Source organism: Glycine soja, chromosome 13 (assembly GCF_004193775.1).
Source record: "Glycine soja cultivar W05 chromosome 13, ASM419377v2, whole genome shotgun sequence".
Classification (NCBI taxonomy): domain Eukaryota; kingdom Viridiplantae; phylum Streptophyta; class Magnoliopsida; order Fabales; family Fabaceae; genus Glycine; species Glycine soja.
This window is the reverse complement of record NC_041014.1, coordinates 13,649,672-13,675,591: the sequence shown is the minus strand read 5'-3', so window position 1 is coordinate 13,675,591 and position 25,920 is coordinate 13,649,672. Positions and strand designations below refer to the sequence as shown.

Genomic DNA, 25,920 nt, shown 5'->3' with positions numbered 1-25,920 from the left:
AGATTAAATAATATCAAGAAGTTAATCAAATAATTTATATTTTAGTATATTTTGAAATATTTATATTATACTGATTTTAATTTATATGAATAAGATAACAAATAATTTTGAAATAATATAAAATTTTACATATATAATTTATGTGAAAAAGACTTTCAATTTAATGGTAAAAGAAAATATTATTCAATTAAAAGTTATAAAATAATGTAATAATTATAAATTTTTTTAAAAATAATCTTAATTGAATACGCCCTAGTAAGATAAAGTTTTTAATTATATATTTAAAAAAGCAAAATCAACCAATTAAATTTTGTTAAAACAAATAATCATCATTTAATTAACATTCATTTAAGTCTATATATTCTAAGAGGAAAGAAGAAATAAATAAAAAATTAACGCACGATTGATAAGAGGTCATTATTTGCCATTCTTTTTGAATTTTTGGGATAAAATTTGCAGAAAAAAATAATTGGGAACAAAATTCGCGAGAAGGTCAATTTTTAAGGACAAAAGGAGCAACTAAATCTAGTTTAAATATGTTGAATTTCTATTGAAGGTAAATGTTACAAATACAACAAACAAATATTTAATATTGTATAATCTTATCCTCGTAAAATATATACAATTTTGTCTTAAGATAGTTTAAACTGAAATGTGTTTTAAAAGGGATAATTGGTATTTAAAATGAATAATTACTTTAGAATAGGTAATAATTTTAAAATGGACACGACAAACAAAATAGATAATATTTTGTTTTAAAATAGTGCTACATTTAATGTAATTGTGACACCAAATAATTACAATATAATATCATCCTCTTCCATACAAAAAGTATAATATGATCATCGTGACATTGATAATTTGATACAGATATATAATGTCTTTCTTTTATTTTTTTTTCATTTTAAAATCAAAACGAGGAATAAGGGACTAGTTAAAAATAAGATCCTGCGGTCAATGTAATTAATAGTTGTCATATCTATATATATATATATATATATATATATATATATATATATATATATATATATATATATATATATATATATATATATATACACTTTAATATTCTTTTCATACGATCGCAGAAATATTCTTTTCATTATAAGAAGATTTTCGACAGATCTTTTCGTAGATATCATTTCTGTTTCTTCTCAAATAATGATCACAACCAAGTTTTGGTTCGTTAGAGGTTTTACAAATTATATAGCGGCAGATTTCGCGGCTTATATCTTCGCGCATTCAGGCACAGACAACGTTGACCTTCCTAAGTTCCTATATACTTTAACTTCACTAATTTTTTTTTAACTAACATTATCTTAAAAAAATTATACCATCAACACAATTTTCATGAAACATGTATTAAAATAATATTTTCTTTTTTGGGTTACAACACGTATTATAATATGAAACACGTGTTAAATTTCCGCAAAAGAAATCTATCTAAATAAGTGGCTTGGCTTCATTTGTTACAAATTGTCCATTCACTCACAGACCCTCTATTACGTAGCATTAATGGCATGCCTTCATGATGAATCTGTCTCATCTGCTCCTACACGTGCTTATGAAACTAAACCCCAGCAAAGTGTCATAGACCTTGAAGCCACTACACTAGAAATGGAAGCTTTTAGAGGTCCAAGAAAGATGAATAGAGGAGAAGGTGAAGGTGTGGCTCAGAAAGAAGAGATCGGTATCTGCTTAACATGGAAGGATGTATGGGTGACAGCTTCCAATAAAAAAAATGGAAGCAAATCAATTCTTCAAAGGCTAACTGGTTATGCCAAGCCAGGGCAACTCTTGGCAATAATGGGTCCCTCAGGCTGTGGCAAATCAACACTACTTGATACTTTAGCAGGTATATATACATCATCACAAGTTCTAAAGCTACTAAACAATTTCAAGCAATGCTATTGTCCATTGAATTCAACCTTATTATCAAATATGTACCTTTTAATTTCTTGAAGAATAACCTAACTTTATATTTCACTCATCATTCAATATTTCTAAAACATCTTTCATTGTAACTCTATTTTTAAGGATTTTATTTTACTTATGAAATCAAGTTTTAATAAAAAAAACATTTTAGGAATAACTTTATATTTTAGTTGAGAATACTAAAAATAAAATGATTTCAAATAACTTCTTAATCGGCGTGAAAATAATTATTTTTCCTTATGAGTTTAGAGGAAGTATTAATTAATGAGATGTGGAGCTCTCACTAAAATTAATTTTTTTAGAGAGTAGCTTAAATATTTGACTGTTAATTAATTAATGAATTCATATTTCAGGGAGATTAGGTTCAAACACAAGGCAGGCCGGGGAGATTCTGATCAATGGTCACAAACAAGCACTGTCTTATGGAACCTCAGTACGTACAAAATCTTCAATTCATCAACAAAAGTACATTATTGGACTTCTAATTAGTTTAATTAAGAAGCCACATAATATAATCAAATTCTTTCAATCCATGTTGTGACCTTAGGCATATGTCACACAAGATGATACATTACTCACCACCTTAACGGTTAGAGAAGCAGTGCACTATTCAGCTCAACTCCAATTGCCTGATACCATGTCCAAAGAAGAGAAGAAAGAGAGAGCAGATTTCACAATCAGAGAAATGGGTCTGCAAGATGCCATTAACACAAGAATTGGAGGGTGGGGTTGTAAAGGCATTAGTGGAGGTCAGAAGAAGAGAGTGAGCATCTGCATCGAGATCCTAACACGCCCTAAACTTCTGTTTCTTGATGAACCAACTAGTGGACTTGATAGTGCAGCTTCCTATTATGTCATGAAAAGAATTGTTGCCCTTGCTCAAAATGACCACATTCAGAGAACCGTTATTGCGTCAATCCACCAGCCTAGCAGTGAAGTTTTTCAACTCTTCAATAACCTTTGTCTTCTGTCTTCGGGTAAAACAGTTTACTTTGGACCTGCTTCTGCTGCAAGTGAGGTAATCATCAAGAACTAGCCAATTTTATTGTCTAATATTATTACAATTTACATAGTTTTATTTTCTTTTCTAATTAATTCTAGTATCCAATTACTTGTATTATGCTTTTATTTCAATGTAGTTTTTTGCTTCAAGTGGTTTTCCTTGTTCTTCTCTTATGAATCCATCTGATCATTTACTGAAAACTATCAACAAGGATTTTGATCAGGTAATTAAGGTGACCAATTTCAATGGCATTGATGTTTTTTTTTTTTTCCTTTCAAGATTCAAGTCTTCTTAAGTGCAAGATATTTTTTTTAACATAATTGTAGTCAACAGAAATCTGTTTAAAATGCCTTTTCATTTGATCAGGACATCGAGGTGGGTTTAGCAGGAACTAGAAACATACCTACAGAAGAAGTAATCCACATCCTTGTGAACTCATACAAATCATCTGAAAGGAACCAAGAAGTTCACAATGAAGTAGCTGTACTATCTAAGAAGGTAACCTTCATGGCTTACTGCTAGATTCTCACATTACAAATACCTAAGTTAACATCAACATTAATTGGTTTCAGGACATCGGTTCATTAGATATTAAGAGAGGGAATGCAGGCTTCCTTAATCAATGCTTAGTTCTTACCAAAAGATCGTTCATTAATATGCATCGTGATCTTGGCTATTATTGGTTACGTTTCGTCATATATGTTGCATTGGCCATAACTTTAGCCAGTGTTTTCTATGATTTGGGCAAAAGTTATGACTCAATTAAGGTAAAGAGAGGCAGAGTACGAAAGAGTATGATATGACTCGTACAATAAATAAAATCGCACCGGCTTTGAATTTTGCTACTGTGCTTTAATCGTGCAATTGCTTTTGATTATTTCAGGATCGAGGTTCACTTGTTGCATTTATAAATGGATTCATTACTTTCATGACCATTGGTGGATTTCCTTCCTTTGTGGAAGTCATGAAGGTGATTTATAATATTATTCCTCAAAATATATATATTTTGTTTAATTATTGATTTAGCCCTTTACCTTCTTAATCCTTATGTCTTAATCCTTAGACACTTAAAACTCTGGTTTTTGTTTTTACTTATATACTTTCTAACTAACCAACTTTAATTTCGACACCTACACTTTTTAATCTTTATTTTGTTCCTTAGAATTTTAGAGGACAAGATTAAAATGAATTAAAAAGTGTATGTATAGAGAGGGGAGACTAAAATCACTATTTTTTAGGCATATGCTAGCTTTATTAATATTCGGTAACCCTGGGGATGACAGATTCTTAACAATCTCTTTTGTATACGGGTTCTGAACTCCTTTGTGTCTATTTATATATATTGTTCGGCTGATTAAAAGAAATTACTTTTTAAGTGTAGAGATTAAAACAAAATGATTATGTAATTTTAGGATTAAACGTGTAATTAAACTTATATTTTTTTCGGTAAATATTTTGTTAATAATTATGCATTACTTGGTTCCAGGTATATCAACGAGAAAGACAAAATGGGCATTATGGTGTGACTGCATTTGTCATTGGGAACACCTTGTCATCTGTCCCATACTTGCTATTGGTTACATTCATTCCTGGGGCTATATCTTATTACCTTCCCGGTCTTCAGAAGGGATGCCAGCACTTTCTGTATTTCATTTGTGTTTTATTTTCTAGTCTCATGTTAGTGGAGAGTCTTATGATGATAGTTGCGAGCGCTGTTCCCAACTTTCTAATGGGCATCATAACTGGTTCTGGAATTCAAGGAATCATGCTTTTACTTTGTGGCTTCTTTAAATTGCCAAATCATATTCCTAAGCCAGTTTGGAAATACCCATTACACTATGTTGCCTTTCATACGTATGCCAACCAAGGAATGTTCAAGAACGAGTATGAAGGACTAAGATTTGCTTCCAATGAAGCTGGAGGAGGTTACATAAGTGGTGAAGAGGTTTTAAGAAATACATGGCAAGTTGACATGAGTTACTCAAAGTGGGTTGATCTTGCAATCTTAATAGGGATGATTGTTGTGTATAGAGTTTTACTTTTGGTTATCATCAAGGTTAAAGAGAAGATGAAGCCCGTTGTTGTATCAATATCGTGCATGTCATCTTCTCCCAAGAAAACAACACAGGTCATGGAAAACCCCAACGCCACTGCTTTACATTGAGACTTGAGAAGTAATATAATTTTACTTTTAAAATGCATTGCAGAAACTATTCACATTGTACAATTAGTTATATATTTTGATTGTGAAGAATATACTGATAATTTTTTATGTGAATAAATAAAACATCATGTGTAAATAATTTAGAATAATCAAAAGAAATAATTGTAGCTCAAATATTTAGATATATAATATCATCTATAATTAAATAAAAATATTACGTAGAGTAACATTATTTTCTGAAAAGCTTAGTAATGGAAGAAATGGAGAGAAAAGAATCTTTTCTCCATTGGGACAATGTGCATATTGGAATTCGGAAGCTAAGAAGTATACAATGGCTATTTGTGTTTCTAAATGTTATGAATATCTATCGTTTTAATTTCATTTCAGTCTTCTCTTTCTTCTTCATCTTTCTTGCTTCTTCATCGCCCAACCAGTTCCAACGACAACACCACTATCTTTTTCATCGTTACCTTTTTTGCTCATGCTTTACACACTTTGCGGTGGCCCCAACTTCATCAAACACAACAACTCCAACAGTTTTATAGTATGTGCTGCCTTCATCACGGTGGCTTCATAGCAACTCCAAGCAAAATTTAACCGATTTGTTTCAAATTGTCGATACACCGGTTTTGTCAAAAACCGCCGGAGGGATCAATCCGAGTTACACTGGGTCAAACCGAGTTGTGTTTTTGGAATTATGAGTGTGGATGGATATTAAATTTGGGGTAGAAGATTTGTTTTGAATAAGTAGTTTGAGTGGTGACGCTAGCTTGTAACGGTAACCATTGCCGCACAAACGAGCATTGGCAACATAGCCGACTCAACTTGCGTCAACCAGACAAAACAAGTTGTATCAATTTAGCATCTGCTACGTAGACGCTAAACACTTTTGGTTTTTTTTTTTAATAATCACTTTTATTCATGAATGTATATTTTAAAGATAAAAATACAAAATTTAATTTTTGAAAGTATAAAAAATGTAATAAATATATATTTGTTAATGTTATGTTATGTAACATAGAGAAACGAATTTGTTATTGAAATGATTATCAACGTGATCATCTCTAATTATCAATATAGAGATATATTTATTATATAATATTTTTTTCTTGATTTTTCGTCTTTAAACTATCTGAGAATAATATTAGGATAAATACTCACTTTTGTTCCTGAATGTGTAATTTGTTAACAAATGTATCTTTGAAATATGAAAATACAAAATTTAATTCTTGAAAGTGTAAAAAATGTGACAAATCTGACTGTTAACTTTCGTCCGTTACCATTGATAAAATAGTCAAGATTCGAAGAAGTGAAATATGAGATATATTTATCTTTTAGTTATATTAGATTTGACTAATTATTATAATTTGAAAAAATTTATAATGATTGATACATTGCTATAATGTTTATTTTGACAAACTGGTATAATTTTTATTTTGAATAATTTTTATTGTGACAGATAAATTATGGTTGATAATCAATATTATCGTTATTATTATCTTAGTTTTAAATTATATTTGCCAATATATTTTTTAAGTGATTATTGTCATATTATGCTTGTAACGATTAGAAAATGACAAAATTATCTTAAAATTATATTTTACCCTTAAATGAAACAAAATTTCGGATTTAACAAATTAGTCCAATAAAAAAAATTACTAATACTTCCGTCCAATAATGATAACTTATTGACATTTTGGTCCAATTGAACGTATTGGCGTTTAGGTCCAAAAAATATTACTGACATTTTTTTCAATAAAAAAATATTGATATTTTCGTCTAACAAAAAATTATTGACATTTATGTCTAAAAATGGTATCTTAGTGATATTTTTGTTAAATCTAATCAACATAGTCATGTTAACAATCATTTCAATGACAAATTCGTTTCTTTGTATCACATAGACTATTTTATTAACGATGACAAATAAAAGTTAACAGACAAATATATTTGTCGTACTCTTTAAATTTTCAGAGACTAAAGTTTGTATTTTCATCTTTTAAGAACATATTTATTAATAAATTAAGACAAAAATAATTATTTATTTATTTTTATTTTTTTCATTTGACCATCTACTTAGAGCACCTTCAACCTAGAATTCTCACATAGTACTCTCTTGACGTGGATGGGTTCAGCAACTGAAGAAAGCAATTCTCATGCGCAGAGCACCGGTTACTCTGCAGTTTCGTATAGTGGTGGTGTTAAATATATTGGAGATGTTTATTTCTTTCAGTAACCATTGTTAATTGACCGTTGCAATGAACCAAATTTTTTTTCAAGTCTAAATATAACCATTATAATGTTTAACGGTAATAAATGAATAGTAGAATTTCTTACTATAAATTGTAACATTTTGATAATGTTTTCACAAACAATAATCCCTCAATTGTATTTCCTTTTTTCTTATATTTTGCTTGCTTTTAACCTTCCTTTCAATACACAAATGGGAGATCCCGATCAATATAATCCGAATTTTTACTGCAATTGCATACCAAATTGGCAACTCCCAAATGCTTAAAATGTTCACATCCTCCTCCTCAATCTTCAAATTCTCCAAATAACCTAAACTTGAAATTTTTCCCATGTTCCGGTCCCTAGTTTCTTTCCACCAAATATGTCATATATGGGTAATCCTTATGTAATGTCAAGTCAAAGTGGGAGGAAAATGAAAGAACTTTAGACTCTAATCAACAAGTGCAAACACCAGTGAATTCCACACTAGAGTCTAAAGTTCTTTCATTTTCCTCCCAAATTAACTTGGAAAAGGTTGCAATCAATGAAGATAATTCTGACCTTGTGGATATTAAGACAATGCAAGAGTCATTGAGTTAGTTATTAACAAAATTAGAAGATCGTATATATATTAAGGAGGCCGAAGTTTGAGTTACTTTTGACGGAGTTTGCAACCTTCATGAAGGATACAAATGGGATAAAAGAGACACAACTTCAATATCACAATCATTTGTGCGGAATAATTAAGAAAAAATATGGGTTGTACTAGCCGTTGGAGTCAAAGTAGCTCTTATATAACATTAGTTATTGAACTTTATATATTGTTTCAATGTTCTCATTTTGTATCACACCACTTTATTTCCATAGTTTATCTTTTCTTTAATTGTATTTGTATATTATTTATTGCCTTCTTTTGTCAAATGGATCTTTATGATTCACATTCTAACAATGAGCTCGATTGAAAATTTATTGAATGTGAGTTGAGTGTCATTCGAGCCCAAGATTCGTGTATTAAAAAATTAATTGGTAAATGTGTGGAAGAAGAAGGTAATAGCTCTTCACTTATTTAATGATTATTTTTTCGCAAGTCCAGTATACAATGATGATCAATTCCGGCGAAGGTTTCAAATGTGAAGACTTGTATTCCTAGGCATTGTCGAAGGAGTTAGCAATAATGACATGTATTTTCAATTGTTGAATGATGCAATCGGAAAAACGATTCTTTCATTGTTGTAAAAATGTACTGTTGTAATTCGTATGTTGGCTCATGGATCACTAGTAGATAGCATAGATGAGTATTTGTGCATTGGTGAAACCATTCCACTTTAATGCTTACAAAAGTTTGTTCAAAGAGTGAGTAAGGTACTTGGGACCAAGTACTTCAAAAGGCCTAACAACAATGACATTGAACATCTTTTGAAAATTGGAGATGCACCTGACTTTCTAGGTATGTTAGGTAGCATTCTTGTAAGCATTGGGAATGAAAAAATTATCCTACAACATGAAAAGGTCAATATTGAAAAAGAGATCATGACGAAACAACTATTATGCTAGAAACAGTGGCATCACATGGCATATAGATTTGACAAGCATGCTTTGACATTGGTGGTTCAAATAATAACATAAATGTCCTTAACCAATCTAATCCTAAGGTAAAATTTACAATAAATGGAATCACATACAATAAGGGGTATTATTTAATAGATGTCATTAAATGGGTTACATTTGTAAAATCCATCCCAAAGCCACTAGGAAAAAAAATTGTTTACCAAACATCAAGAAGCAACAAGGAAAGATGTTAAAAGAGCTTTTAGAGTTCTTCAATCATGATTTTGGGACATTGAAATATTGAAGTAGATAATGGATGCATGCATAATATGATTGTCGAATATAAACAAGATGAATATGATGCCAATTTTGATTATTTATATGATCCAAGTAATGATGTCTCTACATCTGAAGTTCTTAATAGATACCATGAAACTTTTAGAAGATATTTAGAAAGAAGAGCACATATGCATAAAAAGGAAATACATTATCATCTTCAAGTAGATCTAGTGGAACATATTTGAGAATATTTTGAACGTAAGAATAATGAAAATAAATTTTTTTTAATATATTAAAATTTATTATTATCATTATTTTTAATTTTCATTATATTTTATGTATTATAATTTTGAAGGTTAAATTTTATTTAATTAAAATGTATTATATATTTATTTATTATTTAATTATTGTCATTTAAATATATTAACTTAAAATTAATATGAGTAATAAAACATAAAAAATTAGATATATTGTGGGGTCTATTTGAGAAATTTTAATGAGTTTTTTGGTTAGAGTAAATTTTTGATTGAGTTGTTTAAAGTTAAAAAATGAGATAACATTATAAGAAAGTGTAAAATATTATTAAAAAAAATAAAAGAGAAATTTAGATGGAGAACTTGGTTGGAGATGCTATCAGCGTTCATTTGTAGCCGATGCGATGTACAATTAGCAAAAAATGGGAGCCATACTTAGTTTCAAGCTTTTTGTGTTAGATAGGTGGCTTTCGCAAAGCCAACACACTATAGTCGATTTAATTAGCGTATTTCTTGCCATGTTTTAATTTATATTGTATACTTACCTTCATCCCTGTATATGTAAAGAGAACTACTATATGGTATGAAATTATATCACACGATATGCACGAAATTATAAGGCGGTTGATTTTAAAAATGAAACATATTTTTAAATTGGTGTTTTATGCAAAACAAGTGGTGAGTAAATGCAATTAGTAACCAATCAGATTCATTCGTATATATACTTTCATGCAATCAAATTTCGTGCAATTAAGCATTTCTCATATATAAAACCTTTTTCACTTTATTTTTTTTATAAGACTCTCTTTTAATTATCTGGTGAATTATTTATTTATTTATTTTCCAACAATATCCTTATTTAATTAAAATAATATATCTTCAAACATTAATTATGATAAAAATAATTAAATGAAAAAATGAAGTGTAATTTTGAGAGAATAATATAGATTATTAATAAATTTAATATGATTAATTAAATTGATAATTTTGTAAAGATTCGTGAATTAGTTGAAAAAATATATAAAGATAAGATAGTATAATATATATACATTTTTAATGATATAGATAGATATTTTGACATTTTTTCTTTTTTTGAATTGCATAAACATTACTTGTTATTAATAGACATGTGAACAGCAAGATTAGACATGTTTCTTTCCTCGTTCCCGCAAAAAAGGCAAAACAAGTTCGGGTTTAGATTTTGTTATATAAAAAAATGTTATTTTTATGACAAAATTCTCCTTTAGTTTTAATTAGGTGAATATATATTTAGATATGCATATAACAAAATGATAAAAAAATTATAATTTAAAATAATTATATAATGCCTTCAATTATTTAATATTTAAATAATAAAATTGATAACACAATCAAGTAACAATATTAAAAAAAGCAAAATATGGATAACAACTCTTTACAGTCGTATAAGAATTATATTGCACAAAATCTGGATCATAAACATGTGCCTTTCATGTAATTATTGTATTGGAAAAAACATATTTAGCATTATATGCATCGCTGGATGCAGCTGCTGGATCCTATTTATATTTATATGTTCGAAATTCTCTTTCGTTGAAATTTCAACCGAACAAATTTTCATCATACAATATTTTTTGATACATTAAATTATAAAATGAAAATGCAAGTTTATAGAAATTGAACTGCACGATAAATATAGAACTGCATGAGCATACAATTATATTACAACTGGAGAGGATCTTGTTTCATATATATATATGCTCCCAATTAATATAAGAAACGTGGCAGGAATCAAAATCAGGCGACTTTAGTCAAAATCCGTGCACAAAAAAAAGTTTTTATTATTCTTTAAGAGTAACGAAAGAAAGATACTAAATGAAAAAAAAAACAATAAACAAATAGTAATCAATTGACTAGTTTGTTTAAAGTAAAAAAAAAAAAAAAAAAGAAACTATGGTCATTTTGAGATTTTCATCAACTGAATTTTCAAATCAACTGAATATTCAAGTTCTTGTCTTTGTCCATGTATTACACTGAATGTTGATTTTTATTAATAAACATCAATTACAAAATTTTAACTAACTTTTTATTGGTTGGAGCCATAAACGGTTTTTCCATCAGTAATCTATAAGGAATTCTAATTAATGAGTTTTTTCATCAATAAATTATAGTAATCTATTCCATCTACGAAAAACATTTTTTTTAATTTTTTTTAATGTGTGAATAAGTTAGTAAAACTTGTCTAATTGGACAATTTTTGCCCCATTGCATTTTTTAAAACTTCATTATCTATTTTACTATCTTTTTCTCATTTTGTGTTTTTCAAATATCATGCAAATGCACGAGCACTAGCTATTTATTATAAGCAAAAATATATTGATAGAGACAAAACCATAAGCACCAGTAGTGCCAATTGCCTAGGTTTAAACAGTACAAAAAAGGCACAGAGAAAAGAAAGAATAAACCCTGATAGGCTTCCAACACATTGCTATCAAGACAAATTATGAGGCACCAACAATGCTACCAACCAATACAGTAAGAGACATAAATACGTTACTAACTACTAAAGATATAAAATTTATCTATTTCTACCCACACATTATCGGGAGGTCTATGCTCTAATATTATCGACCGTCAAATTACTAAAAAAACTCACTGTGAATTACACCGAAAATTCAGATTTTGTCGAGAAAATTATAAGAATCTCTTCTTCTTTTTATGAGTATTTCAGTTTTTAATTTATTTTAGTAACATGAAATCAAAATTTCGTAGTTTAAATAGTGGAAAGGATGAAATTTTTACCAGCAGATTAAAATGGACTTAACCTCCTATATTACTGTCTATTTCAAAAAGCCGTCAATGATTCCTCGATAATTTTGAAGTACAGTGAGTTGTGCTCACTTAAAAAAAAAAAAAAAAACATTGAGCAATTAATTGTAACAATAATTATAATGAGCGTACCCAACGTTTTTCTCGTAGTAATACTCCAAACCTCTTTGACATAATGTAACCATCCTTTGTCATCACTTCAAGGTTTACGTTTTGACTTAGTCTACTCGTTAAAACGAAATCACATACACTTGATATGTTGAAATCACTTTCTTTTTTTGAATGTTTTTGCATTTGAATATACTTCAAGTATTTTTTTTACTAACATTATCTTTAAAAAAATTATACCCTCAACTAAATTTTTCATTAATTATTAGATGAATTTTATGCGACTCATGTCAAATCAAGAATGCATAGTGAGTAGATAAGGCAATTCTCCTGCAACTTGGGATTCCTGCGGGGAATGCCCCATTTGGGGCCCTGCGGTCGGGAAAATTTTTCTGCGGGGATGGGAATGAAAAATCCCCGTAACTAATTCGGGGACGGGAACGAAGACTATGCTCTCCGCCCTGCAGATTCTCGTATTCTCGCATATATAGAATTTTACTTATATACCCTCATAACTTATAATATATATAACATAAATATAAGGATTAATATAATATTTTACTAATAAAAAAAATACAAAATAAAATTATCATATATATAAGTAATATCTCATAAGTCACAAAGACACAAACATTACCCAAACCCTAAAACGTCGCATCAAACATTCAGACTTCGTTCTTTGACTTCCTTCTTCACCTTTGTTCCTTCTTCACTACTTCACCTTCGTTCCTTCTTCACTTTCGTTCCTTTTTCACTTTTTATTGTATAATACTGTAACATTAATGTGTACTTGGATATTTCTTAGATGTTTTTATGCTTGTGTGATTTTATTACTATTATTATTGATTTATTTTGGTATTTTTAGTCATGTTTTAAACTTAAAATTAAACCTTAAATTTATCATTGTTGAAAAATTGAGATAAAACAAAAAAAAAATTATATTTTTTTGTAATTTTTAACATTTTTTAATATATAATGGGATCCTCGCAGATCTCCGCGAGAAGCTGGAGAACACGGACGAGGCAAAAAAATACCTCACCACGGGAAGTGAGGATGGGGACGGAGAGAAAGATAAGGTTAGGAGACGGGATGCGGGAAGTACTCCCACTCCCTGTCCTACGTGGGTGTCACGCCCAATAGTGAGTGAGCTATTAATATTTCCTAATTAATAGCAAATCATACATAGAGAAAAAGAATATCCTTAATATTGTTGGTATTTTATGTATTTTTAGTAAGTGTCTGCGTTACTTTTATTCTAACACCGTTTGAAACAGCTAACGTGATTTGATTTGATTTTTTAGAATAGACCCGAGTTCTTCGTGGCCATTATATATCCTCTAATTCATGTGCTTATCTATGAAAATTAGAAAAATAATCTTATCGTGTTAGAATTTATTACATAAGATGATGGATTGAATTCACTGATTCATTTATGGCACATTACTTTTCGCCAAACTGAGAAGTAAAGCAACATCGATTAATCCGGAGAAACAAACAAGACCATGTTCGGTGCAACACATGACACCTCAAAGGCTCCACCGTACAGCAACCATTTAAATGCAATAACATGATTTGTGGTCCAAAACTCACCCTCTCTTTCCCTACCTCACTTGTTACTCTGTACCTAATCTGCAACCGTATGTATTAAATTCTTACAATATAATCTATATATACACGAAACACGTATTAAAATAATTAATATATTCTTTTTTTTTGGTTACAACACGTATTAAAATATGAAACACGTGTTAAATTTCTGCAAAATAAATCTATATATGTGGCTTGGCTTCATCTGTTACAAATTGTCCATTCACTCACAAGCCCTAGCTCCAATTACTATTACGTAGTACTAATGGCTTGCAATATTCACGATGAATCTGTTTCATCTGCTGCTACATGTGCTTATGAAACCAAACCCCAGCAAAGTGGCATAGACATTGAAGCCACTACCCTAGAAATGGAAGCTTTTAGAGGTCCAAGAAAGATGAATGGAAGTGTGAGTGTGACTCAGAAAGACGAGATTGGTATGATCTGCATGACATGGAAGGATGTGTGGGTGACAGCTTCCAATAGAAAGAATGGCAGCAAATCAATTCTTCAAGGGCTAACTGGTTATGCTAAGCCAGGGCAACTCTTGGCAATAATGGGTCCCTCTGGCTGTGGCAAATCAACTCTACTTGATACTTTAGCAGGTATATACATCATCACAAGTTCTGAAGCTTCTGAGTTCTGAATAATCTCCTGCATGATAGTGGTTCCCTTATAAGCTTCAAACAATTTTTTTATTCAACTTTATTATTAAATTTTAGTTTTTTTTCTTTTTATAGAGTAGCCTAAATATTTTACTATTTATTAATTAATGAGATACGACCTCACCAATTTATTTAAAGAAATTAAATTTGAAACTAACTTTCAATTTGTCAGTGTGTAAATTTTATTTTTCAGTTTAAAACATTTTTGTTTTCAGTATGCATTTTCAAAAAATAATTCTATCTAAAATAAATAAAAAAATAATTTAACTAAAAATATATGAAAAAAATCTCTTTCCTAGAGTTTTTTTACCAAAAAAGGAAAGAAATACAATGCCAATATTTTGACTAATTACTACTCTCACTATTTTTTTAAAAATTTTATAATGATTTTCTTAATTATTAAATATAAAATAGAGAGATTCACTTATTACCACCTAGCTTAAGAATAAACTCACAATTATACTTGTAAAGATACGATGTTTGTCTCTTTTAATGTGTATTATTCACTTTAAATTAAAAAGTAAAGAGTTTTAACTATTGATGAAAAAACCATTTAATATTATATGCACAATAAATTATAAATTTATTAAAACTTCTTTTAATTTTATTATTTTCTTACATTGAAAGTTACTTTTTATATATTAAGTAAGACATTCACTTAGTAAAAGTTAAATTTGAAAATACATAACTAACGACTAAAATAATAATATACTAGAAACGTACATAGATTCCTATTCCAACTAATATTTGTGTGGAGGAAAATAATTTATATATGAGCTATAAAAGGAAATTTGTATTAAAAAAAATCAAGGGTCTTTGGCCCTCCATTACTCTCCGAAGAAGAAAACAGTTAAATGTATCTTTCTTAGAATTTTAGCAGTGAAAATGAATTTAATTAAGGAAATACTATCAATCATTTATATTGTCGAAAAAAAAGTCCATGAAAGTTTCATCTCTTGTTCATATCTTGGAAATGGATATATCTTAAAAAATGACTAAAAATAAAAATATGAATACCTATCAACTAGGGGAATAGGTCTGGGTAGATTAGGCTTTGAAAAACCTGAGTCTAACATATAATGAATCTTTGAGGTCTGAGCCTGACCTATAACCTATCAAAGATTTTTATTTGCCTTTTTAAAAGTCTGACCTGACCTGACCTGATAGTCTTTTTAAAAGTCTTCTTCATAATAAATATTTAATATTTTATGGAGTAAGAACGCAATAGGAAAGTTAAAAAAAAAAAAGTGAATCAAAATAATGAGGAATATAAAAGGGCACATGACTTACACTTAAATTGTAATTAAAGTCCTTGCTTATAGGAATAGAAGTTATGAAGCACTAATGTATAATCAAAAGCATGTAATCAAAGTATGATAGTTTCAAAAAAAATTAATTGTATCAAAAAAATAATATTATATATTGGTACCCAAAAAATAATATATATATATATATATATATATATATATATATATATGCCGGTCTATCAGACTTATAAATTTTTTTAATAAGCTTTAAAAAAGTCTGGTCTATTTAATTTAATAGGCTTTTAAAAAAGTCCGAGTTTAACCTTTTAATTAAATAGGTCAGCTCAAGCTAGACTTTATGTAGGCCAGATCGTAGACCCCTGTAAACCGACCTGGTCTATTCCTACCCCTAGTGTCAACTCATGGAATTGAAAAAAGATGCATGGTAAACTTTTATTTCCTCATCATTAATTTGCAAAATACATACAAAATTAAACAAGTATTAGGAGAGAAAAATATACTAGCTAGTCGATTTTTCTAATAGTAATATAGTTGTCTTTAATAGGTCCAGCCATCATCTGGTCAATTAGAGGTTTTGAACAAATTAAAATCTTATACATCAATTCATATTGCAGGGAGATTAGGTTCAAACACAAGGCAAACCGGGGAGATTCTGATCAATGGTCACAAACAAGCACTGTCTTATGGAACCTCAGTACGTTCAAAATCAATTCATCAGCATAAACAAATTGGATTGCTAATTAGTTTAAGTAGCCAAATAATCAATTAACCAAATTCTTTGAATCCATGCTGTGACCACAGGCATATGTCACACAAGATGATACATTACTCACCACCTTAACAGTTAGAGAAGCTGTGCACTATTCAGCTCAACTCCAATTACCAGACACCATGTCCAAAGAAGAGAAGAAAGAGAGAGCAGATTTCACAATCAGAGAAATGGGTCTTCAAGACGCCATTAACACAAGAATTGGAGGGTGGGGTTGTAAAGGAATCAGTGGGGGTCAGGAGAGAAGAGTTAGCATCTGCATCGAAATCCTAACACGCCCAAAACTTCTGTTTCTTGATGAACCAACTAGTGGACTTGATAGTGCAGCTTCCTATTATGTCATGAGAAGAATTGCTACCTTGGCTCAGAATGATCACATTCAGAGGACTGTTATTGTATCAATCCACCAGCCTAGTAGTGAAGTTTTTCAACTCTTCAATAGCCTTTGTCTTTTGTCTTTGGGTAAAACAGTTTACTTTGGACCTGCTTCTGCTGCAACAGAGGTAATCAAGAACTAGTCAATTTTACATATTGTCCATTATACAATTTACATAGTTTTACTTTCTTTTCTAGGTATAGTATCCAATTACTTATATTATGCTTTTGTTTCAATGTAGTTTTTCGCTTCAAATGGTTTTCCTTGTCCTCCTCTCATGAATCCATCTGATCATTTACTGAAAACCATAAACAAGGATTTTGATCAGGTAATTTTACGTTTCCATGGCATTAATTGGTGCTTTTTTCACGATTCAATACTTCTTCAATGCAAGATATTTGTACATAATTGTAGTCAACAAAAATCTGATTAAAATGCCTTTTCATTTCATCAGGATATTGAAGTGGGTTTAGCAGGAACTAAAAGCATGCCTACAGAAGAAGTAATCCACATCCTTTTGAACTCATACAAATCATCTGAAAGGAACCAAGAAGTTCAGAATGAAGTAGCTGTACTATCTAAGAAGGTAACCTTCACGGCTTACTATTAGATTCTCAAATTGCAAATACCTAAGTTAATATTAACATTATTTGGTTTCAGGACACCAGTTCATTGGATATGAAGAGAGGGAATGCAGGCTTCCTAAATCAATGTTTAGTTCTTACCAAAAGATCGTTCATTAACATGTATCGTGATCTAGGCTATTATTGGTTACGCCTTGTCATATATATTGCATTGGCCATAACTTTAGCCACTGTTTTCTATGATTTGGGCACAAGTTATGACTCAATTAAGGTAAGAGAGGCAGAGTAGGAAGAGTATGATCTGATATGACTCGTACAATAAATAAAATCGCACTGGCTTTGAATTTTGCTACTGTCCTTTAATCGTGAAGTTGCTTTTGATTATTTCAGGATCGAGGTTCACTTGTTGCATTCATAAATGGATTCATTACTTTCATGACCATTGGTGGATTCCCTTCCTTTGTGGAAGTCATGAAGGTGCTTAATTCATAACATTAATTGTCCATCAAAATACTATCTATTTTGTTTAATTACTGATTTAGTTACTAGTACATGTACAATCTTGATGTTTTACTCCTTACACACTAAAACTACTTGTTTTTGTTCTTAATTATATACTTTTTAATTAACTCATTTTAATATTTTTTATATCTGCACTTTTTAATCTTTATTTTAGTCCTTATAATGGATTAAAAAGTATAATTATATGTATGTACAGAGACTAAAATTATTATTATTTAGGCATAGAGACTAAAGCATAAAAATATTATGTAATTTTAGGATCAGATGTATAATTAAACTTATATTTTTTCGTTCCAATTTTGTTAATAATTAGTATATAAGTTATCTAAAAAAATCTACCATGCATTACTTAATTGGTTCCAGGTATATCAACGAGAAAGACAAAATGGGCATTATGGTGTGACTGCATTTGTCATTGGGAACACTTTGTCATCTATCCCATACTTGTTATTGGTTACATTCATTCCCGGGGCTATATCTTATTACCTTCCCGGTCTTCAGAAGGGATGCGAACACTTTCTGTATTTCATTTGTGTTTTATTTTCTAGTCTCATGTTAGTGGAGAGCCTTATGATGATAGTTGCGAGCGTTGTTCCCAACTATCTAATGGGCATCATAACTGGTTCTGGAATTCAAGGAATCATGCTTTTACTCTGTGGGTTCTTTAAATTGCCAAATCATATTCCTAAGCCAGTTTGGAAATACCCATTACACTATGTTGCCTTTCATACGTATGCCAACCAAGGAATGTTCAAGAACGAGTATGAAGGACTAAGATTTGCTTCCAATGAAGTTGGAGGAGGTTACATAAGTGGTGAAGAGGTTTTAAGAAATACATGGCAAGTTGACACGAGTTACTCAAAGTGGGTTGATCTTGCAATCTTGATAGCACTACTAAAAAAGTGTGATTCAACATCGTTGAATCTAAGTCGGTTATAAAAAACCGATTTAATAAAGCTTACGGTGGCATTTTGGAAATTAATATCAATCTTTTATAAAGCTTAACGACGGTTCTTATAAAAACCGCCTTTGTTACAAATGTTACGAAGGCGGTTTTAAAGAAACCGCCTTTGTTCTTTTTTAAAAAAACGTCTTCGTCTCGTTTATAATTATTTTATTTCATGCTTTTCAGAACTTATATTGCCTTTCCATCTCTCCTTCCGTTCGCGACGCCAAAGTTGTCACCGACCCCAACACCGCCCGCTCCAAGGGTTACGGCTTCGTTAAGTTTTCTGATGAAAATGAACGGAACCGCGCCATGACTGAAATGAACGGCGTTTATTGCTCCACCAGGCCCATGCGTATTAGTGCTGCTACGCCCAAGAAAACCACCGGTGCTTATGGTGCACCCGCCGCGCCTGTGCCCAAACCTGTGTATCCGGTTCCGGCCTATACTTCGCCTGTTGTTCAAGTTCAACCACCGGACTATGATGTCAATAATACTACCGTAAGTTTGTTATATTAACTATAGAAGATGGACCTAACCTAATTTTTTTGTGATTTTCATTGCTTGTGCTATGCTACTCTTATTACTTGCTTTTTATTGCAGATTTTTGTTGGTAATTTGGATCTTAATGTGTCAGAGGAGGAGCTGAAGCAAAACTCTCTGCAATTTGGGGAAATTGTTTCTGTCAAAATTCAGCCTGGCAAGGGATTTGGTTTTGTTCAATTTGGGACCAGGTAAAATGATAATATAAGATTTTGGCATGCTTTTCATGTGGTTGTGGCCTAATTTTGTTATGCATCCTTCTTAAGCTCTTCTTTCTTCAGGATTAAATTATTTTTTGTTTATTCATTATATTAATTTGGGGTAGTTTTCTTAAAATTATGAAATTCCTTGACACAGCTTATGTGGTATAAAAGCTATGTGATGTTCCTAAACTCAAATAGATAATATTGAGTTTGCCTTCAAAATTATAACACTTGGTCTCTGGTGCAAATCTTACTTATTTATGAATTCTTTTATTCAAGATATGGAGAGGGCGATCACCACTCACCAGAGACTTGTTTTCACATATATTGTTGTTCCAAACCCATTTGATAAAGGTGGCAACTTTTGCAGTTGAACTGGACAAGTAAGATAAATTTTGTCATTATAATAACTGGTGCTTGCTCAAACATTTTTTTATCATTGATAATTTTATTTCAGCTTTTTGTTAATGGCATTGGCACGGCAGAACAATTATGTCAGGCCTTTGTTGACTGAAGAAAATTTGCTTGATATAAAAAATGGAAGGTTCAAACCATTTACTTTATAAGAACCTCTTGGAAATGGAGAATCATTGACATGGTTAATGATAAAAACTGGTTTTGTTTGTAGGCATGTTTTGCAGGAAATGACTATAGACACATTTATTCCTAATGACACTAAGATTCTTCATGATGGTAAATAGATGTAGACATACATAACTGACATTAGCTAACTTATATCATTGAAATCCATTTTGATAACATTATATTGTTATTAATCCCTGTTCCGTTATTCTTTACAACATTAGGGAGAATTAATATCATCACTGGTCCTAATTTTTCTGGAAAAAATATCTATCTAAAGCAAGTCAGTTATTAGTTCTTTATCCAATTTAAAAACAATTTAATTACCATGTATTTTTGGGATAAACTTGAAAACATATTGACCATGAGTGAGTCAATGAGCTTGAAAACATATTGACCAAAAAATTTCTAAGATTTTTGTCAATGAGAGTCGAGGCTTTCCAAGTACTGAGGAGAAAGCTTGTTCAGGTTTAGCATTAATTTATATACTTCCATTTTTTTTTTGGTAACTTGTTAGTGATCATTGATGTCAGCTTGTTGCTTCTGTTGGCAGGGATATGACATTAGCTTCCTTATAACAAATTACCACTGTGAGGATATGACATTAGCTTCCTTTTTAAAATTTTAGTTTAGGAAATTAGCTTCAAGTTCAAGCCAAGGCTGAAGGAATACAAATCAGTGACCATTTAACTTTTTAGGTGAGAAGAGAGAAGATAAGTGAAAGGACGAAGGTGTACCTTCAATATAGTCTTTATATTTTCCTAGTTACTTCACCTTAATTATTCATCATTAGCTATGTATAATATGTATACTAACGAGCTAGCTATGCCTCTAATTTTATGCAGTTCTTGTCAATGAAGCTTGCTTCCGTGAATCCCATTTTTTATGACTTGGCATCAGATCTAGACACCCTCTTGGTTAGACCAGAGGTGAGAATTGAAGAAGAAAACAATTTCCATGTTCTAGTGGCACATATATTATAAGTAGTTGAATTATCAAATTAAAATGTCTAATCATGAAATTAACTTGGTCTCTTTGGATTTTCCACACTACTAGTGACTATCTTTTGGATAATTCAGTCTCGTTTTTTCTTCAAGGGCAGAGGCCAAATGTGTTCTCTGAGGAGGTATAAACAGAAATAGCCAAATAAATAAATAAATTATTTAGCTGGTAATTAATTATCTGTTATTGTTAACAAATCAATATTTGCAAGATGGGCTGCTTCACTCTGCATGTGGTGTGCTTGATTATAGAGCCCCAGAGGTATATATATTACTAGCTTTTATTTATTTCTTAAACTTCAATACAAATTCAGTTTCTCTGTAATAAGATATATATGTTTTGGGTATTGAAAATTAACTTGTTCATTCTCCAGGCTGTCGTTTGATCGAAGGAGGCCAGTAATGTTGATGATTTCGATCATTTTTTTCATTTTGATTTCTTTTGATCCAACCTTAGAATTGTCGTTGACTCCTTCACTTGATGCTTTGTTGACTGACAATTTTTTGCATGTTTGAGATTCATTTCTAGATTTCTTTGAGTTATCTTGTTTACCTTCTAATTCTTATTGCATACCACAATATCCGAGAAGAGAAAAATTAATTTGTGTTTGAAATTTACTTTATAATAGCACATATATATGATATGTATATAGCAGAAATAAGGAAGTTGGAGATCATAGACAGTTGCCTCTTCAATTGAGAATCCATTGGCCATGGTAGTTGGTAGAAATAAGGAAGAGAAAGTGACTAGAGGGATTAAAAGAATGAATTGAAAAAACAAAGAGAAACATCCTTCTGTGTTGCAAGCCATGAAAGCACCAAGATATAATATTCAATTTACTGCATAATCATGATTTAATTTATTTGACTTGATGTTAAAACTCTTGTTTTGATTTGTCATATATGTTTTTTTGTTGAATTTCATTTTGCCTTCAATTGGAGGTTTGGTGAACTCTGGATTACCATGACTATTGTCAAGTTAAATGCAATCTTTTCAAAATGATGCTGGTAGACTCAGTCTAAAGAAGAACAAGAACGACAGCTTCTTGAAATGGTATATTTTTATGATTACCAACATTTTTCTTCTTCCTGCTTATTTTTCAGCAATAATAAATTTTTATAGCTCTCTTGGGAAGCTCTTAAAAAATTGTTTATTTCTCCGAAATAAATTAATCTAAGCATCCACTTTCTATTCATGCATTCATGATACAACAATTACGTGCCAATCTAATTTGGCTCATATTAATATTTTACGTTAAGCTCATAATATTTAAATAATTTAATTTATTTTCTATGTACTTTATCAATGCTCCTTAACTTATATATGTTAATAATATTGATATAAAATGAATCCAAACTCTTTCAAGTCACTGTAAAAATGATTTGAAAATTATTTAATTTTTATTTAATTCGTAAACCATTTAATTTTATTTATATTAATCCTATTAAATAGAAGAAACTATCAATCTTTTATAATCCACACTTATATATACATTCAAAATATTTATCTTATAGCAATTTTAACTATATAAAAAAATATCTTCTAGGATTAAGATACTAATTATATTTAAAATCTAGATTAGGGTAGTTAAAATGTTAGTTGTTCATTTTTTTTAATTTTTTTAAACATTTTGTTATTTCTTCATTTATACATAAAAATAAATTAAATAGATATTAAAAAAATAGAGTGACTTGAAGAAGTTTAGATTCATTATATATTATTATTATTAATTACTAATACAAATAAAAGTTAAGTAGTATAAGTAAGGCATATAATTGTCATATTCAGGCCTTGCAAAGTCAATGCTTTTTTGGTTAAATATACAAATTTAAGTTGGTTGATGCTGTTGGATTTTTAGTAAGGCATATGTAGATTAAATTAAACTCCAATTTTAATTGGAGAACAATATGTGAATTGACTTGATTTATGTTTGCTTACTGTTTATCTAGTTATGCTTTTTCTTTGCATATAGAATTTTGATATCACTCTTCTATATGGAACATGACTCACTAATCGCACTTGTAAAACTTGACAGATATAGAAGTTTCAGGTGCCTACATCATATTGATAGGCTTGTTTGCCCTTCAACGTTATGGCACATACAAGGTTAATTTCTTTACTTGGTGAACATTTGAACCCAGCAATCGTACAAGCATAATTTTTCAGCTTCAAGTAAGGCAAGCTCGAAGGAATCAAAACGAATTGATAGTCTATTCTATTCATATGCCAATGGGTCTACCGGGTTGATTGAGTAAGTGTGCTTCATCCAAGACTGTTTGTTTTCTTTCCTCCATTCAATATGCATATATCAAATTGCATTATCCTGTTGTTGTTTTCTTAATTCAAGTTTCAAACCTTGGACATGGATCCAGTGGCAGATCTAGGACAATCTATTTAAAGAATAAAAATTAACAAGTATTATCATGAAAAGAGGGGAAAATTAAGGGCAGGGGTTCAAATATGAAAAATTAGGAGGGACAAAATATTGGATTGAAAGTGAGGGGTGCATGTGCAGCCCCTCATTTAAGTGTGGATGCGCCACTGCATGAATCTGTTGGGGATAAATAGATTGTCCTAGATCTGGGGTCAATAAAGAGCTTACTGCATCCTCAACAAAAGCATGACTTGAGAAAATGGGAATCAAGTATATATAGATGTGGACAAAGGTAATAAAATCATTGAATGTAGCTATTAGATCATAACTACATATTTGTATATATACCTTGTGTGAGTGAAATGACAAATTGTTATTTAACTATAAGTTTTCTTTTCTATTGTACTGCTAAATTTGATTTGTATTATGTACAAGTGCATTTTTCCTGGTTTCATCAAAGAATTAGAACAATTATGGCTACAACTTTGTATGTTGCATACATTAGAGGATCATTAATTCAAAAAAGGATATTCAATTTGCATGGACTTATATATGTAGGATGCATGTCATTTGATGCTATTGTTCAGATTTCATTTGATGTTATTATTTAATTTGCATGGTCTGATTTAATTTATAGGTACCAGAGATCAATGTAAAAAAAATGCATCAATAAAACGAAGAAAATAAAAAAAAAAACTTAGACATACAAAGACGGTTTCCGAAAACGTCATAAAATGACAACATAATATAGACCTACAAAGACGCTTTCCATAACTGTCGTAAATTTGCATAACATACAAAGACGTTTCCCATAAAACGTCTTAGTATGCAATCTTGACATGCTATCTAAGACGGTCATAAAAACCGTCTTAAATTGGCACCTATTAAGACGGTCATGGTAACCGTCTTCATATCGCAAATTTATCTGTAGACTTTAAGACGGTTATGGAAGAAACGTTGTAATATTTAGCACATACTAAGACGGTTCCCATAACCGTCGTAAAATAGCTTATACATTTTACGACGTTGGCATTAACGACGGTTGAAAACCGTCGTGACATGGCCATAAGAACCGACTTAAAATCCAATTTTTCTAGTAGTGTAGGGATGATTGTTGTGTATCGAGTTTTGTTTTTGGTTATCATCAAGATTAAAGAGAAGATGAAACCCGTTGTTGTATCACTATCGTGCATGTCAGCCTCTCCCAAGAGAACAATACAGGTCCTGGAAAACCCCAATGCCACTCCTTTACATTGAGATTTGAGAAGTTATATAATTTTCCTTTTAAAATGTAGTGAGTGTAGTTGGATAGGTGTGCATTAATTGAAGAGTGGATTTAAGAAGCGGGGAAACTATCAGCTTCACATTTGTCAAGGTGAAAACATCAATAGCCGTTGCAGTGTCCTTGCTTTCTCAGCTTCTGATCATGAAGTTTTAATTGTAATAAACTATTAGGTAAACATTTTTTATTTCACCGGTGCAGTGACATTAATTGTATAAATTGTTATATATTTAGATTATGATCAATATATTGATAAGTTTTTGTTATCTGAAAAAATAAAACATCGTACTAAATAATTTAGAATACTCTCTAATCCTGATTATAAAACATAATTTAGAAGATCCTTTGTTTGCTCTTTTCATCTTAAAATGACCGTAGTCTTTGAAAAAAAAAGTCAAATTGACTAATTTTTTTCATTTTTTAAATGAGATATTAAAACATTTATTCCAATTTTATCATATAACAAATAATGTTATCTTAGAAGACTTAATAATACATTTGTTAAAATTACGAGAGAAAATAATGATATTTTAGTAAAATTATTCCCTAACAAATGTTAATTCTCTTGGAATACTTACTTTTTTAGTATGAAAAAACCTTAAACATCATGCATTTTGGGAGGAAGGAAGTATTAGGAGGTACTTTAAAATTCCTATGAAATATTTATTTTTTTTCATTAGTTTTTCTTATTAAATATCTAAGTATTTGTATTTTTTTATTGACCGTATTAGTGCATAATATTCTTGAATTTTAATATTTTCTCATCACACAAAATAAGTTCATAATTATTAATAAGGATACAATTGGTACATATTAGTTTCAGTTTTTAAAATATTCAATAAAATTAAATAAATAATTACCTTTAGTGATTTATCTCATTGATGTC

General features: G+C 30.2%; 1 pseudogene; it reads left to right on the top strand.

The window, feature by feature from the left end:
• Positions 1 to 1,575: 1,575 nt before the first annotated feature.
• On the top strand, positions 1,576 to 25,267 carry LOC114381603 (annotated as a pseudogene).
• The last annotated feature ends 653 nt before the right edge of the window (positions 25,268 to 25,920 follow it).